Source organism: Hylobates moloch, unplaced genomic scaffold, assembly GCF_009828535.3.
Source record: "Hylobates moloch isolate HMO894 unplaced genomic scaffold, HMol_V3 SCAFFOLD_24, whole genome shotgun sequence".
NCBI lineage: Eukaryota > Metazoa > Chordata > Mammalia > Primates > Hylobatidae > Hylobates > Hylobates moloch.
Genome location: NW_026652299.1, coordinates 21,876,744 through 21,898,382, shown reverse-complemented (window position 1 = coordinate 21,898,382; position 21,639 = coordinate 21,876,744).

Sequence of the window (21,639 nt, the reverse complement as noted above, 5' to 3'; positions counted from 1 at the left end):
CATACTACCATACCACACTGAAACGTGTATTTTGGTGCTCAGTGAAATACAACTTTTCAAAACTGAACACTGTTTTACAAAATGTCTCATGTGAACTTAGAAGATTTTCATATAAGGAAACTTTAAAAATCATTTCTACATTTTACAATTTATTGCTTAATATTTTTAATGTCTACAATTTCCAGATAAGCACCATTCCTATCTTAACCTACAACCATGGCCCAGGACGCAGGTACCAGAAAAATAGACGAGTTCAGCTTTGTAATTGTTACAATGCAATCTTCATCACTTCACGTTAACAATAAGTGTGTCTATATCAAACATCTAGGATTCATTCACCTGATTATGTTTCATGATTCAGATAATATTGCTGAGTTCAGAATAGATCTAGGTATAAGCAAAAGAGGTAAGAAATCTCATACAGAAGCAATTTTGTCAATCATGATGCTCTTGTACCTTTTATCCAGCAAAGACAGATATTGATTGAGCTCATTTTCTATATGAAACATTACCCTAAATTCTAGGTAGAATTCAAATAAGAAAGAGGCACAATCCCTAACATCAAAAAATTTTAAGAAGCACCTTGCTTTATAAAGTGATGTTGAGTCATCCTCAAGATGGTGACTCAATAATTGCAGAAAGGAATCAGAGGCGAGACAGTTTCTGTGAACAGAAAAAGTCTGTTGCTAAGTACCTATGGGGGTCAATACTTTGACTGCACAACCAAAAAGATAGACTGCTTGGGGGACCAAGCATTTTGGTTTTTAACTTCTGTTTCTTAAGTTTATTTCTACAAAATGGCTTACGAAAATATAAAAATTAAGTGTTATTCATGTCATTATGGGAAAAATGCAATAATTTAGTCCTAGAAAGTCTTGTACAGATAGCCCTATACAACGAGAGTTGCAGAAAAGTTTAGTTACAGATAGCTCCAGAAGGGGGGGCGGGGGGAACAAGAACAACAACAACAAAAACCAGTCTAATGGAGGTATGAACAATCACTTTGATACTTTTCTATTTCCATTGGTGGTTTTTCTTATTTTCCTCTTTCTTCAAAACTCATCACTCTGTGTTCAACATGTTGCAAAATTTAGAGACCGAAGCATACTTACACATTATATTTGTGAATAGTTCTTAGTCCTCCAAGGTTTAGCCGAGGTACCTCTGAAGCTGCCATGTGCAGTGAGTTGAAGGAAAAAAGCTGGACTCCTGTCTCTTCCTCACACCTGCTTCCATCTTGCTTTGATCAGAGGTGCTCTGCTTTTATTTAACTTTTTAAATGTTAGACTTCTGCATAGTATTTTTTAACAAAAGGGGTAAATTTTTTAAAAATTGAACTGTTCATTGATCTATTTCAATTCTATTATTTTGAAAATGAGGAATATGAAAGTACGTAGAGATTAAGAACCTTCACAAGGTCACAACTAAGGAATTGAAAAGAAAATTAGGGGCCAAAAGAATTTTCAACCCAGAATTTCATATCCAGCCAAACTAAGCTTCGTAAGTGAAGGAAAATAAAATACTTTACAGACAAACAAATACTGAGTGATCTTGTCACCACCAGGCCTGCCCTAAAAGAGCTCCTGAAGGAAGCACTAAACATGGAAAGGAACAACCAGTACCAGCCAATGCAAAAACATGCCAAATTGTAAAGACCATAGAGGCTAGGAAGAAACTGCATCAACTAACGAGCACAATAACCAGCTAACATCATAATGACAGGATTAAATTCACACATAACAGTATTAACTTTAAGTGTAAATGGGCTAAATGCTCCAATTAAAAGACACAGACTGGCAAACTGGATAAGGAATGAAGACCCATCAGCATGCTGTATTCAGGAAACCCATCTCACGTGCAGAGACACACATAGACTCAAAATAAAGGGATGGAGGAAGATCTACCAAGCAAATGGAAAACAAAAAAAGGCAGGGGTTGCAATCCTAGTCTCTGATAAAATAGACTTTAAACCAACAAAGATCAAAAGAGACAAAGAAGGCCATTACATAATGGTAAAGGGATCAATTCAACAAGAAGAAGAGCTAACTATCCTAAATATATATGCACCCAATACACAAGCACCCAGATTCATAAAGCAAGTCCTGAGTGACCTACAAAGAGACTTAGACTCCCACACAATAATAATGGGAGACTTTAACACCCCCCTGTCAACATTAGACAGATCAACGAGACAGAAAGTTAACAAGGATACCCAGGAATTGAACTCAGCTCTGGACCAAGTGGACCTAATAGACATCTACAGAACTCTCCACCCCAAATCAACAGAATATACATTCTTCTCAGCACCACACCACACCTATTCCAAAATTGACCACACAGTTGGAAGTAAAGCTCTCCTCAGCAAATGTAAAAGAACAGAAATTATAACAAACTGTCTCTCAGACCACAGTGCAATCAAACTAGAACTCAGGATTAAGAAACTCACTCAAAACTGCTCAACTACATGGAAACTGAACAACCTGCTCCTGAATGACTACTGGGTGCATAATGAAATGAAGGCAGAAATAAAGATGTTCTTTGAAACCAATGAGAACAAAGACACAACATACCAGAATCTCGGGGACACATTCAAAGCAGTGTGTACAGGGAAACTTATAGGACTAAATGCCCACAAGAGAAAGCAGGAAAGATCCAAAATTGACACCCTAACATCACAATTAAAAGAACTAGAAAAGCAAGAGCAAACACATTCAAAAGATAGCAGAAGGCAAAAAATAACTAAAATCAGAGCAGAACTGAAGGAAATAGAGACACAAAAAACCCTTTAAAAAAATTAATGAATCCAGGAGCTGGTTTTTTGAAAAGATCAACAAAATTGATAGACCGCTAGCAAGACTAATAAAGAAGAAAAGAGAGAGGAATCAAATAGATGCAATAAAAAATGATAAAGGGGATATCACCACAGATCCCACAGAAATACAATCTACCATCAGAGAATACTACAAACACCTCTATGCAAATAAACTAGAAAATCTAGAAGAAATGGATAAATTCCTTGACAAATACACCCTCCCAAGACTAAACCAGGAAGAAGTTGAATCTCTGAATAGACCAATAACAGACTCTGAAATTGTGGCAATAATCAATAGCTTACCAACCAAAAAGAGTCCAGGACCTGATGGATTCGCAGCCGACTTCTACCAGAGGTACAAGGAGGAACTGGTACCATTCCTTCTGAAACTATTCCAATCAATAGAAAAAGAGGGAATCCTCCCTAACACATTTTATGAGGCCAGCATCATCCTGATACCAAAGCCTGGCAGAGACACAACCAAAAAAGATAATTTCAGACCAATATCCTTGATGAACATTGATGCAAAAATCCTCAATAAAATACTGGCAAACCGAATCCAGCAGCACATCAAAGAGCTTATCCACCATGATCAAGTGGGCTTCATCCCTGGGATGCAAGGCTGGTTCAACATACGCAAATCAATAACTGTAATCCAGCACCTAAACAGAACCAAAGACAAAAACCACATGATTGTCTCAAAAGATGCAGAAAAGGCCTTTGAAAAAATTCAACAACCCTTCATGCTAAAAACTCTCCATAAATTAGGTATTGATGTGACATATCTCAAAATAATAAGAGCTATCTATGACAAACCCACAGCCAGTATCATACTGAATGGGCAAAAACTGGAAGCATTCCCTCTGAAAACTGGCACAAGACAGGGATGCCCTCTCTCACCGCTCCTATTCAACATAGTGTTGGAAGTTCTGGCCAGGGCAATCAGGCAGGAGAAGGAAATAAAGGGTATTCAATTAGGAAAAGAGGAAATCAAATTGTCTCTGTTTGCAGATGACATGATTGTATATCTAGAAGACCCCATTGTCTCAGCCCAAAATCTCCTTAAGCTGATAAGCAACTTCAGCAAAGTCTCAGGATACAAAAGCAATGTGCAAAAATCACAAGCATTCTTATACACCAATAACAGACAAACAGAGAGCCAAATCATGAGTGAACTCCCATTCACAATTGCTTCAAAGAGAATAAAATACCTAGGAATCCAACTTACAAGGGATGTGAAGGACCTCTTCAAGGAGAACTACAAACCACTGCTCAATGAAATAAAAGAGGATACAAACAAATGGAAGAACATTCCATGCTCATGGATTGGCAGAATCAATATCGTGAAAATGGCCATACTGCCCAAGGTAATTTATAGATTCAATGCCATCCCCATCAAGCTACCAATAACTTTCTTCACAGAATTGGAAAAAACTACTTTACTTTAAAGTTCACATGGAACCAAAAAAGAGCCCACATCACCAAGTCAATCCTAAGCCAAAAGAACAAAGCTGGAGGCATCATGCTACCTGAATTCAAACTATACTACAAGGCTACAGTAACCAAAACAGCATGGTACTGGTACCAAAACAGAGACATAGATCAATGGAACAGAACAGAGCCCTCAGAAATAATGCCACATAGCTACAACTATCTGATCTTTGACAAACCTGACAAAAACAAGAAATGGGGAAAGGATTCCCTATTTAATAAATGGTGCTGGGAAAACTGGCTAGCCATATGTAGAAAGCTGAAACTGGATCCCTTCCTTACACCTCATACAAAAATTAATTCAAGACAGATTAAAGACTTACATGTTAGACCTAAAACCATAAAAACCCTAGAAGAAAACCTAGGCAATACCATTCAGGACATAGGCATGGGCAAGGACTTCATGTCTAAAACACCAAAAGCAATGGCAACAAAAGCCAAAATTGACAAATGGGATCTCATTAAACTAAAGAGCTTCTGCACAGCAAAAGAGAAACTACCATAAGAGTGAACAGACAACCTACAGAATGGGAGAAAATTTTTGCCACTGTCAGTCATGGCCGCTTCTGAGTAACTGGCACTCAAAAACTGAGGTGGGCCTTGAGGTGTTAGCAGTTCCCACACTTCCCAGAGCTGGGCAATGAGCCATTTCTTGAAGGAGATGCTGAGCTGCATGTCTTCATGTCTGCCACAAGCAGACGTTTACTATTCTTATATACACAGCATTCTTTCCCCATTCTTTTGGTAACAGTGTCTCCCTTTTCTTTAATGAAAAACTCCTCTCTTTTATGAAGTCCTGGAAAGACTTTGAATAAAGCAGACCTTCTCCTCTGATCATGTTCCTCTGACTCTTGTCCGCCTTCTTTGGCCAGAGGATGAACATATGACCAAACTGGGCTAATCATAATCTCCCCAGATAAGTTATAACTGTAAAACTATAGTTACGACAAAATAAGAGAAATGTCAGCTCTTGGCAAATTCTGCTTTTCCTGCTGCTGATATTTCAGTGGTACACTAGTGGTGTCATTCTGAACGATTCTCTAAGCTACTCCAATATCTTACATCAAATGCCTTTTCTGTCCTATAAGTTAACCAGAGTAAATTTTTATTGTTTGCCATAAAATCCCTAACTGATATGGAACTCTGAAAAATTACACAACTAGACCTAAAACTCTAGGAGAGGGTATTTATTCAAACTGAAAAAGGTGTCTCATTCCAGACAGATGCAAATATATGTATGCACAGCTTGGTGAGCATATGGCCCCTTTGTGCTAATGAGGAAAACATGCCCCTTGAAGTGGCCTTCTCAGTGACACCCTTATGCAGGATTCAACCTTGAATACCTTTGCTTGAGGCAATTCACTGTCTATCTCTTATCAGACAGCAGAAAGAGCAGGAAAATAACACAGGGAAGAAATATTTTTGAAATAGAGAAATATAATGTTTGTTAAGATACACACCTAAGTGGGACACAGAACTGATATTGACTTTGAGCCAAGGGTATGGGGTAACAGAAATGAAGTCACTGATTTCCTCAGAGTTGATGGTACAGAGATTATAAGGGAGTAGGAAAAAAGTCACATTTTAAAAAGCTTTGCTTTTGAAAAAAATAAACACAGTTTATCCAGGTGGCTCTAATTTAGAAGTGGAAAAGTTAGCCAAAGTAATGATTCCAATTTCATCACAGAAAGAACCATTAAAAGAGAAGAAAGAGTTTATTTCAGAAGGACACAACTTTAGCATAAACTTTCAAAGGACTTCATTCCAATTTTTATTTAAAAAGCCTTCTTAAATGCATAACGTTATAAAAGTGGAAGCTTTGTACAATTCTTAGAAGAAACTATTTGATGAAAGAAAAGTAGGTTGTATTAAAAGTTTATAACTGATTATAATAAGTTTTCAGGAGAAACCACAGGAAACAATTTTTCATACATTAATGGATAACCTCCTGGATAGTAATATTCATGCCCCTGAATGGACAAGAGGGCCTTTAAAGGTCATTCATTTCATTTTCCTAGCCCAAGTCTTGTCTATCTCCAGGTAGATCAGATATGTCACACCAACAATCATAAAGGAAAATTCCAGAGCCTCCCTGGAAGTCACTTCAGGACAGGAACATACTGGAGAGATTATCTAGCACAGGTTGAACCTGTGTAAGCACTCGAAACAAAATGAGGGGCAATTATGTCTCATGTAACTTAACATGGAAATCAACTAACGGTTTGAACTCTGAAAATGCACTATCTTCTTATTGGACAAATATTTTTATTTAGTACCAAGTCCACTGGATACCAGTTTGTTGTCTGTATAATTTTATTGGAAATTCACATTTTTTTTAGATAGCAGAATTCACCCCAGGTTCTAGAAATGGAGCAGGTAACAAGTCGAACTCCAACAGTGCCTTCTGCCATACTGGCTGTAAGTTTCCATTTGGGATGGGCATTTGACCTGAAATCTGAGAATATTTGGTGGGAAAATTGAGAAAATCATAATTTGCCACTCTGTTGCTTTGGGCACTATAAGGCCTAGTACTTCTGCCTTGCACTGTTCAGTAATGGGCCTGGAAAAAAGCAACACTCAGGAGATGAGTGTCCACAGAATAGCAGAGAAATGGAGTTGAATTCTTGATATGTCTGAAGCTTGCCTACCTATTAATCTCTTTCAATTCTTTAAGACAATAAAGTTATCTTTATAGCTTAATTTATAGCTTAATTCATTTTGAATAAGGTTTTTTGTTTCTTAAAAGCAAAACCACCCCACTTAATATTAGTAAGATTGAGAGCGGTGTGTTGTTAATAGACTGTCCTCAATTATGTTATGCAGGAGAAGAGTGTAGAATTTTCTACCTCAAGCGAGAAATTGATGGTTTTTCTACAGTGGTGATACAATTGTTAGTGAGTGGTCTCTGGAAAGTTTTGTCATAAATCGGTTTAATGTAGTTGCTGCCTCAGCATCCATTTTAGTTGTTTGAATCCCTGTTGACTCTGTCACCTTTGGCCTCACTAAAATTTCCCTTCCCTGTGGTTGCCTGTAGTATACCCCACTTGTTCCTCATCTCACTAATCCAAAACCCAACACATCCTACAGCTACTGATCACAAAAGACACTTAATTATTAACACCAGAGTCATGTAAATAAGTTTCCCACTTTCTGATATGTTTTCTTTAAATTAGCCCATCCACAAACGACACAGGAAAGCCAAAAAGGTAATTCCTATGGACCTTGAGAAACACATAGTTCGCTAGGTCCTCTCATGCTAGTGGAGCCCTCTACTGCCTCTGGACTTCCCATTAGCCACCCTAACATCTCTGAGATCTCTAAGTAATGCATTTCTTCTGTTTCATGCATTTTTTTTTCACTTCCTCATGTGTCTCACTTGACACATACACCTGAAATTAACTTCCCCTGTCAGGGTTCTTACAGAGAGTACATAGCTTAGCTTACGGCCACTTTCCATAGACAGACCTCAAGGCCAAATTACGAAAAGATCACAACATGGAGATAATAGGCTAAAGATGGCTAACCACAGGCATTTGACAGTTGCCTCCTCCAGAAAGAACTAAAATTATGAATAGATAATCACTCTCAAAAAGAGCATATAAGAACATTGGAATTCAGCAGAGAAGTGACAGAAGACATCTGAGGCACAGAAGGAGAGGATAAAGGAGTTAGCCAGTGTAGCCAGGATCAGCTGGGATCCTGAAGACTGCCCCCAACCCCCTGGTGCAAGGAAAGGGTAAGTGAGAGATCCTCAGCAGTCCACATTCCCACCGAGGGCTCCTGCAATCGTAGGCACAGGAGAAGCCCTCAACACACATAGCCCCTTAGATTAGCATAGGCAGTTGCCTGGAGATCCCACAAAGGCACTGCTCCAGAGAGGGAGTTCATGCTAGGTCACACACACGCCTGGAGACCTAAGAAACTGCAGCACAATGCCATTTGAGAGTGCAGTCTCCATCAGACTGCATCCTGCCCTGGTGCCCAACAGCCCCTGCATCTCCACATCTTGGGAGCCCCCACCCTGAAATTTCCCATGTCCGTTTGGAGGGCTGCAGTGGTGCAACACCAGGTAGACACAACAATGTGGCAGCGTCCCCATAACTGTAGGCCACACAGAGTTCTACACCCCAGGGAAAGGGTGGTACAGCACACCAGGGAGGCTGCCCTAGGACAAAGGAAACCTAAGCTGTGGAAACTCCCCGGGGGTTAAGAGCTGCTTTCCTGGGGCCGCTGACAGCAGCTCCATCCTCAACAGCAGCAGTCTCTGTGTTCTAGCTTGTGCTCTGAGGAGAAACTCCTCCTGCAAACCACCATGGCTGTGGCTACTGCCAGGAGCCAAAGTGAGCAACTCTCAGAGCCTGAAAGCTGCCTATATGGGGCTACTGACAACAAGCAGCATGGCTTCTGTGCTCTAATATATGCCCTAAGTATGTCCTAAGTACGGAATATCCCTGAATACCACCACAGCTGCTGCTGCCACTGGGGAGCCAAATATAGACTCCCCAGAACCTGAAGTCTGCTTGTCTGCCTGCTTGAGTCTGCTCCCACTGACAGCAACTCATTGCCACCCAGCAGCAGGACTGCTGCACAATTTCACACACTGTAAGAACAGGTTTTCTCTCTCTACCACTGCAGATTGTCCTACCCTACCTACTGTAGCCTGCACCCATGTGCACCGCCAGGGGACGTGAGTTCAGGCCTGCTTGGCCTGGCATCACCCCCACCAGTGACTGAGCATGCCACCCAGGGACCTAGGGAGCACCCTGGCCGGTCCACCTCTGCTAGCACATGTGCACTCCTCCTGGGGACCCGAAGATGGGCCCACACAGCCTGCCACCAACACCACTGCTAGCACTTGCCTGCATGTACCAACTGGGTTCCAGGAAACTGGCATGCCTAGCCCATCACAGCCGTATTAACAAGTGCCACCTGGGAGCCTAAGAATTGCCACATCAGTGCTACTACCATTGTTCATGCCACACATGCTATTCGGGGGCTTATGGACCCACCCACCCATCTGGCCCGCTACCTCCATTGCTGGCACCTGAATAAGCTCCCTGAAAGCCCAAGGATCAGGCCACCTGGACCTGCTAACACCAGTGCCTGAATAAACCACCTAGGTGACCAGAAAAAGAAATATTTGGCCTGCAGCTGCCACTACTGGGGTTCAAGGACTGGCCCACCTGGCATCTTTATCCCTAGCAAAGGGATAAAGCTAGAACACAGAGACTGCTGCTGTTGAGGATGGAGCTGCTGTCAGCGGCCCCAGGAAAGCAGCTCTTAACCCCCGGGGAGTTTCCACAGCCTCCACTAACAATTATACCCAAGCCACTAAAGAATTCACAAATAATACTGATGCTATTCACAGCTGAATATATAATTCAAAGACTGCATTACTGTATGTACCCAGAATTAAAAATACCATACTCAATCAACATAGACATGTAGTCAGTAAAATTCTTCCCCTATGAAAGATAATCCAAAGAATAAAATAAGTGACCATTTCGCCAGATGTGCAGATATCAACGTAAAGATGCCACATATGTGAAAAAGTAGGAAAATTGGACACATCCAAAGGATTATAATTCTGTAACAAAAAATTTCTGGAAAAAAGAAATGATGAAATGCCAGAAATTGAATACAAATAAAAACACTCAGTGAAATCAATTGAACACATAAACAATATAAAGAAATCAGAAAAGAATTCAGGATACGAATGAGAAATTTACCAAAGATATAGATACCATTAAAAAAAAAGAAAACTCCCAAACTCAGTAATATATGAAATTTTAAAAAATGTATTACAGATTTTCAACAATAGACTAGATTAAGCAGAAGAAAGAATAACAGTGGATTTCTCAGGAAAAACAATTAAACAAAAAAACCTTACAGGCCAGGGGAGAAAGAGATGATATATTCAAAGTGCTGAAAGAAAAATCAGTCAAGAATAATATACCCATCAAAGTTATCTTTCATAAATGAGTAAGAAATCAATCTTTTCCAGGTAAGCCAAAACTGAGAATTTTTTTTCTTTTCTTTTCTTTTCTTTTTTTTTTTTTTACCACTAGATTGGCCCTACAAGAAATGCTTTAGAGAGTCCCAAACCTGGAAATGAAAAGATGATATATACTATCATGGAAACATATGAAAATATAAAACTCCTTAGTAGAACAAACACACAAACGAGGAAGAGAAATCTCAAATGTTATTTCAAAAAACCACCAAACCATGATGATAAACAACATAGAAATAAAAAAGAAAAAAGGGATATACAAAACTACCAGAAAACAATTAACAACATGACAGGGATAAAACCTCACATATCGATAACCACCTGGAATGTAAAGAGATTAAGTTTTCCACTTTAAAGATATATACTGGCTGAATGTAGTTTTTAAAAATGATGCAATCGTGTGGTGCCTACAAGAAACTCGCTTTATCAGTAAAGACGTATATAGAGTGAAAGCAGAGGAATAGAAAAAGCTATTCCATAGAAACCTAAATCAAGCAGGAGTAGCTATACTTACATCAGATAAACGCACTTTAAGTCAAAAACAGTAAAAAGAAACAAGGTCATTACACAATGATAAAGGTATCAATCCATCAAGAGGATATACCAAATCTAAATATATATACACTCAATGCTGGAGCACCTAGATATATAAACCAAATATTGCTAGATCTAAAAGGAGTATAGACTCCAATACAATAACAGCGGGGAGTTAAACTCCTCATTCTGGACATGAAACAGATCATCTAGACATAAATTGAACCAAGAAACACTGGATTTAAACTGGACTTTAAACCAAATGGACCTAACAGACATTTATCTACAAAACATTTTGCACAAACCCTGCATTCTTCTGATCAGCACATGGAACATTCTCTGGGGTATACCATATGTTAGGCCAAAAACCAAGTCTCAATGAATTTTTAAATATTAAAATTATTTAAAATACCTTCTGAGATGACATGAAATAAAACAAGAAATCAATATCAAGAGGAGCTTTTAAAACTATACAAATATCTAGAAAGTAAACAACATGCAAATGATATCACATAAATACAGAAGATCATCAAACACTATCATGAATCACTATAAACCAACAAACTGGAAAATCTAGAAAAATTGTATACATTTTTGGACATATGCAACTGACCAAGATTGAATTGGAAATACTTGGGCTTCACTGCTGAATTCTACCAAAAATATTAACTAACACCAATTTGCCTCAAACTCTTCCAAAAAATTGAAGAGGAGGGAATTCTGTCTAGCCCATTCTGTAAATCCATGTTATCTTGATATTGACACAAGACAAAGACACATTAAAAAAAAAAAAGAAAACATTAGATCAATATCTCTGATGAACATGGACACAAAATATCTTCAACAAAATACTGGAAAACTGAACCCAACAGCACATAAAAAAATAATATACCATGATCAGGTGGGATTTATGCCAGGGATACAAGGATTATTCACTATACACAATCAATAAATGTAATACACTACATCAATAGAATGAAGGACAAAAAATACCTGATCATTTTTATACATGAATAATAAGCATTTGATAAAATACAATATCCCCTGTTGATAAAAAAAAAAAACAACATTGAATAAAGTGGGTATAAAATGAACATACCTCAGCATAATAAAGGCCATATATGACAACCAAATAATGAATGTGGAAAAGCTAAAAGCCTTTTTTCTAAGAACTGAAACTAGACAATGATGCCCATTTTTTCCACTGTTACTCAACATAGTATTGGAGATTATAGCCAGAGTGATCAGGCAAGAGAAAAAAAAATCAGTCAAATTGGAAAAAGGAAGTCAAATTGTCTCTCTTTGCAGAAGACATGATCTTATATCTAGAAAAACCTAAAGACCCCACCACAAAACTTAGATCTGATAAATTCAGTAAAGCTGCAGGATACAAAATTAACAACACTAAAAATGTCATTAGTGTTTCTGTACGTGAATAATGAACGAGCTGAGAAAGAAATCAAAAAGGCAATTCCACTTATAATAGCTACAAATAAAATACTCAGAAATAAATTTAATCAAGGGGGTGAAATGCTTTCACAAGAAAAAAAAATTTAAAAAAACTGATGAAAGAAATTCAAGAGAATACACACAAATAGAAAAACATCTCATGTTCATGGATCAGCACTGTTAATATTATTGAAAGTGACTATACTACACAATCTATAGATTCAATGGAATTCCTGTCGAGCTATTTACATCCTTTTTCACAGAAATAGAAAAAAAATTCTGAAAGCTCATATGGAACCAAAATTGAGCCCAAATACCCAAAGCAATACTCAGCAAAACAAACAAAGTTAGAACAATTATACTACCTGACTTCAAAGTATATTACAAGGCTATAGAAAATAAAATAGCATGGCATTGTTATGAAAAGAGATATATAGGCTAAAGGAACAGAATAAAGAACTCAGATAGGCTGGGTGCAGTGGCTCATGCCTGTAATCCCAGCACTTTGGGAGGCCAAGGCGGGCAGATAACAAGGTCAGGAGATCGAGACCATCCTGGCCAACAAGGTGAAACCCTGTCTCTACTGAAAATACAAAAAATAAAAAAAATAAAAAATAAAAAAAATAAGCCAGGCATGGTGGCAGGTTCCTGTAATCCCAGCTACTTGGGAGGCTGAGGCAGGAGAATAGCTTGAACCCGGAAGTCAGAGGTTGCAGTGAGCCGAGATCGCACCACTGCACTCGGGTGACAAAGCCAGACTCTGTCTCTAAAAACAAAAAAAAACAAAGAACTCAGATTCCACATATTTATAGCCAATTGAGTTTTGACATGGCACCTAGAATATACATTGGAGAAAAGATACCCCCTTCAATAAATAATGCTGGGAAAACTGGATTTCCTTATGCAAAAGAATGAAACTCAACCCCTATCTCTTTTCATAAACAAAAATCAATTAAAGATGGATTAAAGATGTAACATAAGACCCAAAACTATAAATGTGCTGGAAGAAAACACAGGAGAATCATTTCAGGACATTGGTCTAGGCAAAAATTTTATGGTTAAGACTTAAAAAGCACAGGAAAGAAAAACAAAAATAGACAAATGGGACTATATTAAACTTAAAGGCTTCTGCACAGCAAAGAAAATAATCAACAGAGTTAAGAGAAAACCTGTAGAATGAATGGGGGAAAATATTTGCAAACTATTCATCAGACAAGAGACTCATATGCAGAATATACAAGGAACTCATTTCAATAGTAAACAAACAAACAAACAAAAAAGAAACCCAAAAGAATTGCATTAAAATGTGGGCAAACGACATAAACAGACATTTCTCAAAAAAAGACTTACAAATGGCCAACAGGTATATAAACCAATGCTCAACATCACTCAGCATCAGGGAAATGCAAATGAACACAATGAGATATCATCTTACCCCAACTAGAATGGTTATTATTAAAAAGACAAAAAATAATAGATGCTAATGATGAAAGAGAAATGAACGTTTATACATTGTTGGTAGGCGTGTGAATTAGTACAGCCACTGTGGGAACCAGTATGCAGATTTCTCAAAGAACTAAAAATAGAACTAATCCCACTACTTGGGTATTTATGCAAAGGAAAGGAAATCAGTGTTATCAAAGGGATACCTGCAGCCTTATGTTTATTGCAGAACTATTAATAATAGCAAAGATATTGAATCAACCTAAGTATCCATCAATGGATGACTTGATAAAGAAAATGTGGTACACATACACAACAAAATACTACTCAGTAATAGAATGAAATCCTGTCATTTGCAGTGACATGAATGAAACTGGAGGTCATCATGTTAAGTGAAATCAGCCAGGCACAAAAAGACAATGATCCCATATTCTCACTCACATAGGGGAGCTAAAAAAAAAGTGGATCTCCTGAAGATAGGGAATAAAACAATAGATATCAGAGACTGAAGAAGCCGTGTGTGAGGGGTGAGGAAGATAAAAAGAGGCTGGTTAATGGGTAAAAACATACAGTTAAAAGGAATATGTTCTAATGTTCCATAGCAGAGTAGGATGACTATAATGAACAAAGTATTGTATATTTCAAAATATCTACACGACTTGAAATGCTCCCAACATATAGAAATAATAAATATTTGAGGTGATGGACACCCTGTATACCCTGGCTTGATCATTACATTCTATGCATGTAACAAACTATCACATGTATCCCACAAATATGTAAAATATCATGTATCAATTAAGAAAAAATAAAAAAATAAGTTTGGACATGGATGTTGTGCTTATAAAGGACACAGCATTAGGGGACATGGCTCAAAAGTCAGGGTAGTATTACCTGATTGCTATTTTTGGTACTTTCAATAAGTTCATTCATCACAGAGATAAGCAGCTTTGAAACTGTTCTGCAGAGAAGCAGAGGAAGATCTGCAGCTTTACTATGAGAGTCCTTTCTGCCTGTGGCCTGCATTCCATGTTGATGACACTCAACATTTTGAAACATTTAAGATTTAAGAACCAGATTTTCTACCTCAAATCTTTTCTAGTGGAAATAGTAAAGTTAAAATTATGATGGGTTTAAGACGGTGACACAGGAAAAGCCAGATCCCCAAAGCCTCCTCACACAACTCCAGCAGAGTAATCTCTGTTTGTTGTAGGAAATAATCACTTCAGTGTGAGAAAAAGCTGGGAAGCAGCCTGGGTTGAAAGGGCAATTTACCTTTACCTTGTTTCCCTAGGCCCACTTTGTTCAATGTGCCCCAACACACAGTTCAGTTGAACATTGGAAAGATAGAAGCACTTGCTGAGAGTGGACAGAAAACCTCAAGTTCATTAGTAGCTGCAAATATTGGCCAGATAAGAGTCTATGACCTCTAGTACATGAAAAACATTAGAAATGAATATAAACCGGCCGGGCGCGGTGGCTCACGCTTGTAATCCCAGCACTTTGGGAGGCCGAGGCAGGCGGATCACGAGGTCAGGAGATCGAGACCACGGTGAAACCCCGTCTCTACTAAAAACACAAAAAAATTAGCCGGGCGTGGTGGCGGGCACCTGTAGTCCCAGCTACTCAGAGAGGCTGAGGCAGGAGAATGGCGTGAACCCGGGAGGCGGAGCTTGCAGTGAGCCGAGATCGCGCCACTGCACTCCAGCCTGGGCGACAGAGCGAGACTCCGTCTCAAAAAAACAAACAAACAAAAAAGAAATGAATATAAACCATGTAGCTAAAAAGTCTGACTGCTTTTTTAAGAAAATACTTGATAGCTGACGTCTTTTAAGCCTTATCCTTACCTCTCCCCCTTGTGGCCCACTTCTGGGGAAGCTGATGAGAAAGCCTGGCTGCTGCCTCTTTCGCAGCCAGTGAAGATTTAAACCATGCAAGCTGCGGCTCACCTGTGAGAACCCTCGGTAGAGCTGCAAGCCCTAACCACAGTAAACCACCTCAGCCAGCCTGTTTCCTGGCCCTTTTAAAGCTTTGTTAGGAGAAGCTTGGGAGGCCTGCCCCACCCTTCCCACAAAAGCCCCGATGTATACATATCCTTTTCATACCTTCTTCTATTTGTGGCAACATCAGTCTCAACATTTAGACTAACTTTTGAATGGGGGTCCTTCCTGCCTTTGTAGGGCAGCCAAAGTAGACCTGAAGCCTGCTGAATACTTACGGGACAGTGTATCGCCAATAACCTCAAGACTGACTTCCAAAGGCTTACAATTTTTCAAGCTATGGCATGATCTCCAGGCCTCTGAATAATCATTATCACACGGAAATGGACAGCTTTTTAAGATTTCTTAAAGGAAAAACCTCCCCAAAGTGCAGTACCTGCGACCATGGAGAAGATTAAAATGTACAGGAAAGTTCTTCCTGCAGAGCAGAACAAGGGCCCAGCCAGTGGACTGAAGAACTCACTTCAACAATACAGAGAAGCTTTGTTGCTCTTGCCCATAGGATATCCTGTGTGTGTTATAGGCAACTTACCACTGTTTCTTGTTTCCAACTGCTCCTTCTCCTAGAGGTAATTTTTATGAAAATTTATGTATCAGACTAAAGTTTTATTTACCCATAAATACTGAACTGTGAGAAGCTGTCTATGAACCTGATGAAGAAGACAGGTCATCCAGTGAGCCTAAAGATCAGAGCTAGATGTTACAACTGGATAATACATTAAAAAAAAAAAATTCTTTTTTGGAGAGAAAATGAGCAAATCTCAGGTTGATCAAAACATATTGGAAAAGGCATACATTACAGAAACTTGTGCATGGATGTTTATCTGCCCAAAAATGTTGTTAGGAGTAGCTGTTGTTTGCTTCTCTAATATCCATTTTCTTTTTTCAAATAAGCCCCTATGTATAGTAGAATCTGTGTGGCTTTGAGCGATTTTATTCCATTCTTAGCTCCTGGAGTGGCACATGTGTTCCAAGGCTAAGACAGTTATTCTCAGGACTCTTCTTAGAAGTTTTGTAATAGAGATGCCCTTTTCTTGCTTTGGATGACATGGTGTTCAGATTGTTAACTTTGGTACCACTATAGGCCTTTTCTTCCATATAGAATACCAGCCTGAGTCTGAAGACAAAACAGAAAGTAGTTGAGAAAACCTCAGGAAAATGGAGCTGGAGCACTGACCAAATGGCACCTGAAGCCCACCCTAACTCTGCACTTACTCATTTCCATAAGTAAAATAGTTATTTTTTAATAAGTTAGAGTTGGGTTTTCAGTTATTTGCAATTATAAGCATCCAAAGCATTGTGGATGAAGAAAAAATAAAGACTGAGTGATAACACATCATTTCTGACAAGGAGTTTGCAACGCTGTCCTTCTATAATACTGTAAGAAAAAATTCCATCAAATGTTAAAAGAGCCATGATTACAGTCTATTACTTCTAAGGCAAAATGAAAGGAAAATAAACTCAAACTCTGAGTTAGACCTAAATGTCTAATGTGTAACTAGACGTCTTAAATCTTTTAAATTAAAACTCTTTTTCAACATAACTAAATTGTCAGTCTTCATCTGAAATCTGCTCTTATTCTCATGATACTAGCAAATGTCACCACTAATCTTAAGGCCAGAATCTGTGGCATCATCCTTAACCCCTCGCTTTTTTTCAGGCCCCATATATAATCTTTCACTGTTGGTTGTAGAATTACCACCTGAATGACTCTCACTTGTTTTCTCCGACTTGTTCAAGCTGTAATTATTTTCTTCCTGATCTGACTTTCAAGATCAACACTTGCTTCTTCTAATCTGGTTTCTCCAGCACAGGCACAGCAATCTTCCCATTACTCAAATATATTCCTCTCACTCCCTGCTTTACACCCTCCAGTGCCTTCTCTTTTCTCTACAGATAAATACAAAGCTTTTTGACATAAGTGGGCATGATATAGAATAGAAAGCCTGAACAAGTTTAGATGTCACTTGTTTCTCTTGTCTCTTTTTGCATCAGGTACCCCTTGTAGGCAGCACTCCAGCCTGCTTGTAGTCTCCAGTACTGACCTGAAGCTTCGAGAAGATCTGTTTCTCATGTTGTGGCCTCTGCTTGGAGATGCCTCACTTTGCTTTTCCTCCTGGAAGAAACCTTTCCTCACTCTACCAACAAGTCCAATTCTTCCTATTCACCCTAAAAGTCCATTTATGTAACCTTTATCATGATTGACAATTATGGAGTTTTAACTAGATGTGATGATTGTGTGATGATTTAATTTACATATGTCTTCTCCAGTATGCTTTAAGCTTCCTGAAGGACAGATAGATACCTGTTTATCTGCTTTCATACAGGATTGTCTGAGGTAAAAGGGATACTCAATAAATATTTTCTAAACAAATGAATGAACATAGTCCAGGGTGATAAGTAAAGTGCATTTATTCTTTTGATTAAGCAACAGAAATTAACCCTGTTTGACCTTTCTTCCAATAACATTATAAATTCTATCACAAACTTTGAAGATAAGCACATATGGGTTGACTGTATGCAATGAATCCTGGCAAAAGCCCAACAAAATTGAATATAGCCTAAAGGAAGGATATGTTACGTGTGACAGAAGAAAGATCGCTAATTTAAAAATCAGAATAGCAAAGTCCCAGGTGTCTTGTACCACACATAAGCTATGTAGCTGTCTTAGTCAGCTTAAGCTGCCATAACAAAAATAGCATAAACTGTGTGGTTTATAAACAATGTTATTATTTCTCACAGTTCTGGAGGGTAAAATTTCAAGATCAAGGTACCAGCAGATGGGGTGTCTGGTGCAGGCCCACTTTTTGGTTCACAGGCTATAACTTCTTGCTGTATTCTCCCATGGTGGAGGGAGTAAGGCAGCTCTCTGGGGTCTCTTTTTTTTTTTTTTTTTTTGAGACGGAGTCTCGATCTGTCACCCAGGCTGGAGTGCAATGGCACAATCTCGGCTCACTGCAAGCTCTGCCTCCCGGGTTCACACCATTCTCCTGCCTCAGCCTCTCCGAGTAGCTGGGACTACAGGCGCCCGCCACCACGTGTGGCTAATTTTTTTGTATTTTTAGTAGAGACGGGGTTTCACCGTGGTCTCGATCTCCTGACCTCGTGATCCGCCTGCCTCGGCCTCCCAAAGTGCTGGGATTACAAGCATGAGTCACCGCGCCTGGCCTTCTGGGGTCTCTTTTTAAGGACACTAATCCTGTCCATAAGGGCTGCCCCCTTACGACCTAATTACCTCCCAAAGGCCCTAATTTCTAAGACCATTGCCTTTAGTTGGAATTTGAATATATAAACCCTAGAGAGTACACAAACATTCAGAACACAGCAGTGTCTTATAAAAAAGCATAGCTCTCCAAAGCCTCAGTTTCTTCTTCGATAAAGTGAACATAAGAACCCATCAAACTCGATTCCTCAGGGATCTAGAACTAGAAATACCATTTGACCCAGCCATCCCATTACTGGGTATATACCCAAAGGATTATGAATCATGCTGCTATAAAGACACATGCACACGTATGTTTATTGCGGCACTATTCACAATAGCAAAGACTTGGAACCAACCCAAATGTCCAACAACGATAGACTGGATTAAGAAAATGTGGCACATATACACCATGGAATACTATGCAGCCATAAAAAATGATGAGTTCATGTCCTTTGTAGGGACGTGGATGAAACTGGAAAACATCATTCTCAGTAAACTATCGCAAGGACAAAAAACCAAACACCGCATGTTCTCACTCATAGGTGGGAATTGAACTATGAGAACTCATGGACACAGGAAGGGGAACATCACACTCCGGGGACTGTTGTGGGGTGGGGGGCGGGAGGGACAGCATTAGGAGATATACCTAATGCTAAATGACGAGTTAATGGGTGCAGCAAAACAACATGGCACATGGATACATATGTAACAAACCTGCACATTGTGCACATGTACCCTAAAACCTAAAGTATAATAATAATAAAAAAAAAGAACCCATCAAACTCAAACAACGAGGTTACTTAAAAGAACATAAAATGTGTTCACCATAAAAAATCCCAGCAGTTTTCCAAATAGACTTCAGGTGTCTCATTTTCCTTAAGCAAAGGTCGACACCCCAATCAGGGGTAAAAACATTTTTTGGAACCCCAGAAACCTGCTGTTCTTATTTCTACAATGGTATTTTCTCCATTTTGCCTGTTAGAACCACAGACTTTCTTCCTGGAATACTCTTGTAAATTTACTTCTCCTGATACTGTAGAAAGTAACTCATATGGAAGTCAACCAATACGTTGCTGGGTTGAGCACAAAGGGACTTATAACATCTTACATGAACACCAAAGTATCTTGGGCATACAAGGAAGAGACATGCACTTTGGAGGAATGTAGTTGAACTTCACATACTGCTTCTACTTGACTATCTATGACCTTCCACAATCATAATTCTCAACTGCATCGAAGTTCTGTGAGGATAAGAAATAATGGGTATAAAACCCAGTAGAGTTTCTACGATGCAGTATGTGAACAACAAATGTTAACCACAGCTGTTCTGTTATTATAGATATTGCTGATCACCTTCCTCACATTCATGATATAGAAAAATTTAGAAATAATATGTCTATCGTATAACCATGTTGTATACTTCTTTATTAATAATTGTATACGGTATTTAGCAACTCACTTAAAATTTAATAAAGACTTCTGCTTTATATGGATTACCTATGTGTTTGTGTTTCTCAAACCTCAGAGGAAAATACTTTGTAATTTCTCTACCTAGTAGGTTACATTTGTCCAATTCAATACAAAGTAAGAATGTGACTGGGCTTCAAACTCAAGCAATGTTATTATAGAATACCCTGACCACTATCCTTACAATTTCACAATCCTTGATATTTATCCCTATACACGCAGCATTCCTGATTCTATGGATTCATATGTCATGTGGTTCTCAAAGATGAATGGCATCAGTGAAACTTTTTGCTATAAAGATGAATATGATACAGTCCCTGTTGCCAACACTCTTCTAAATAAAACATGATACACTAAATTGTGTTATTTGTTTTTAAGTGTGATGCTGCATGCATACACAACAAATGAGAATTACAAGGAGGAAAGCCCCAATATTTCACTGTTTATTACTGGACAGATCTGATGTTGTGACTGTAAATTGCTGGTTCAACAAGCTCCCCTGGTGATTTTTTTTTTAAATCAGCAGACCCCTGGATAACAGTTTGACAGGCTGTATGCACTTGGCCTTGCATGTATTAGGAATTCTATAAACAATTAGTGTATTTGATTGGCACTGATATGTAATAGCATTATATAAAGAAACTATTTTTATCTATATGCACACACAGGTTCAAGCATTTATGAACAAGGTTAATTTAAGGTATAATGGAATGAAGTGATTATAAAATGGTGATCAGCACAAAGTAGATATTAATAAATGCAACAACCATAGCAGTGAAAGTTTTAATGACTTGAGGTGATTGTTGGAAGTTCTGGCCAGGGCAATCAGGCAGGAGAAGGAAATAAAGGGCATTCAGTTAGGAAAAGAGGAAGTCAAATTGTCCCTGTTTGCAGATGGCATGATTGTGTATCTAGAAAACCCCATTGTCTCAGCCCAAAACCTCCTTAAGCTGATAAGCAACTTCAGCAAAGTCTCAGGATACAAAATCAATGTGCAAAAATCTCAAGCATTCTTATACACCAATAACAGACAAACAGAGAGCCAAATCATAAGTGAACTCACATTCACAATTGCTTCAAAGAGAATAAAATACCTAGGAATCCAACTTACAAGGGATGTGAAGGAACTCTTCAAGGAGAACTACAAACCACTGCTCAATGAAATAAAAGAGGATAAAACAAATGGAAGAACATTCCATGCTCATGGGTAGGAAGAATCAATATC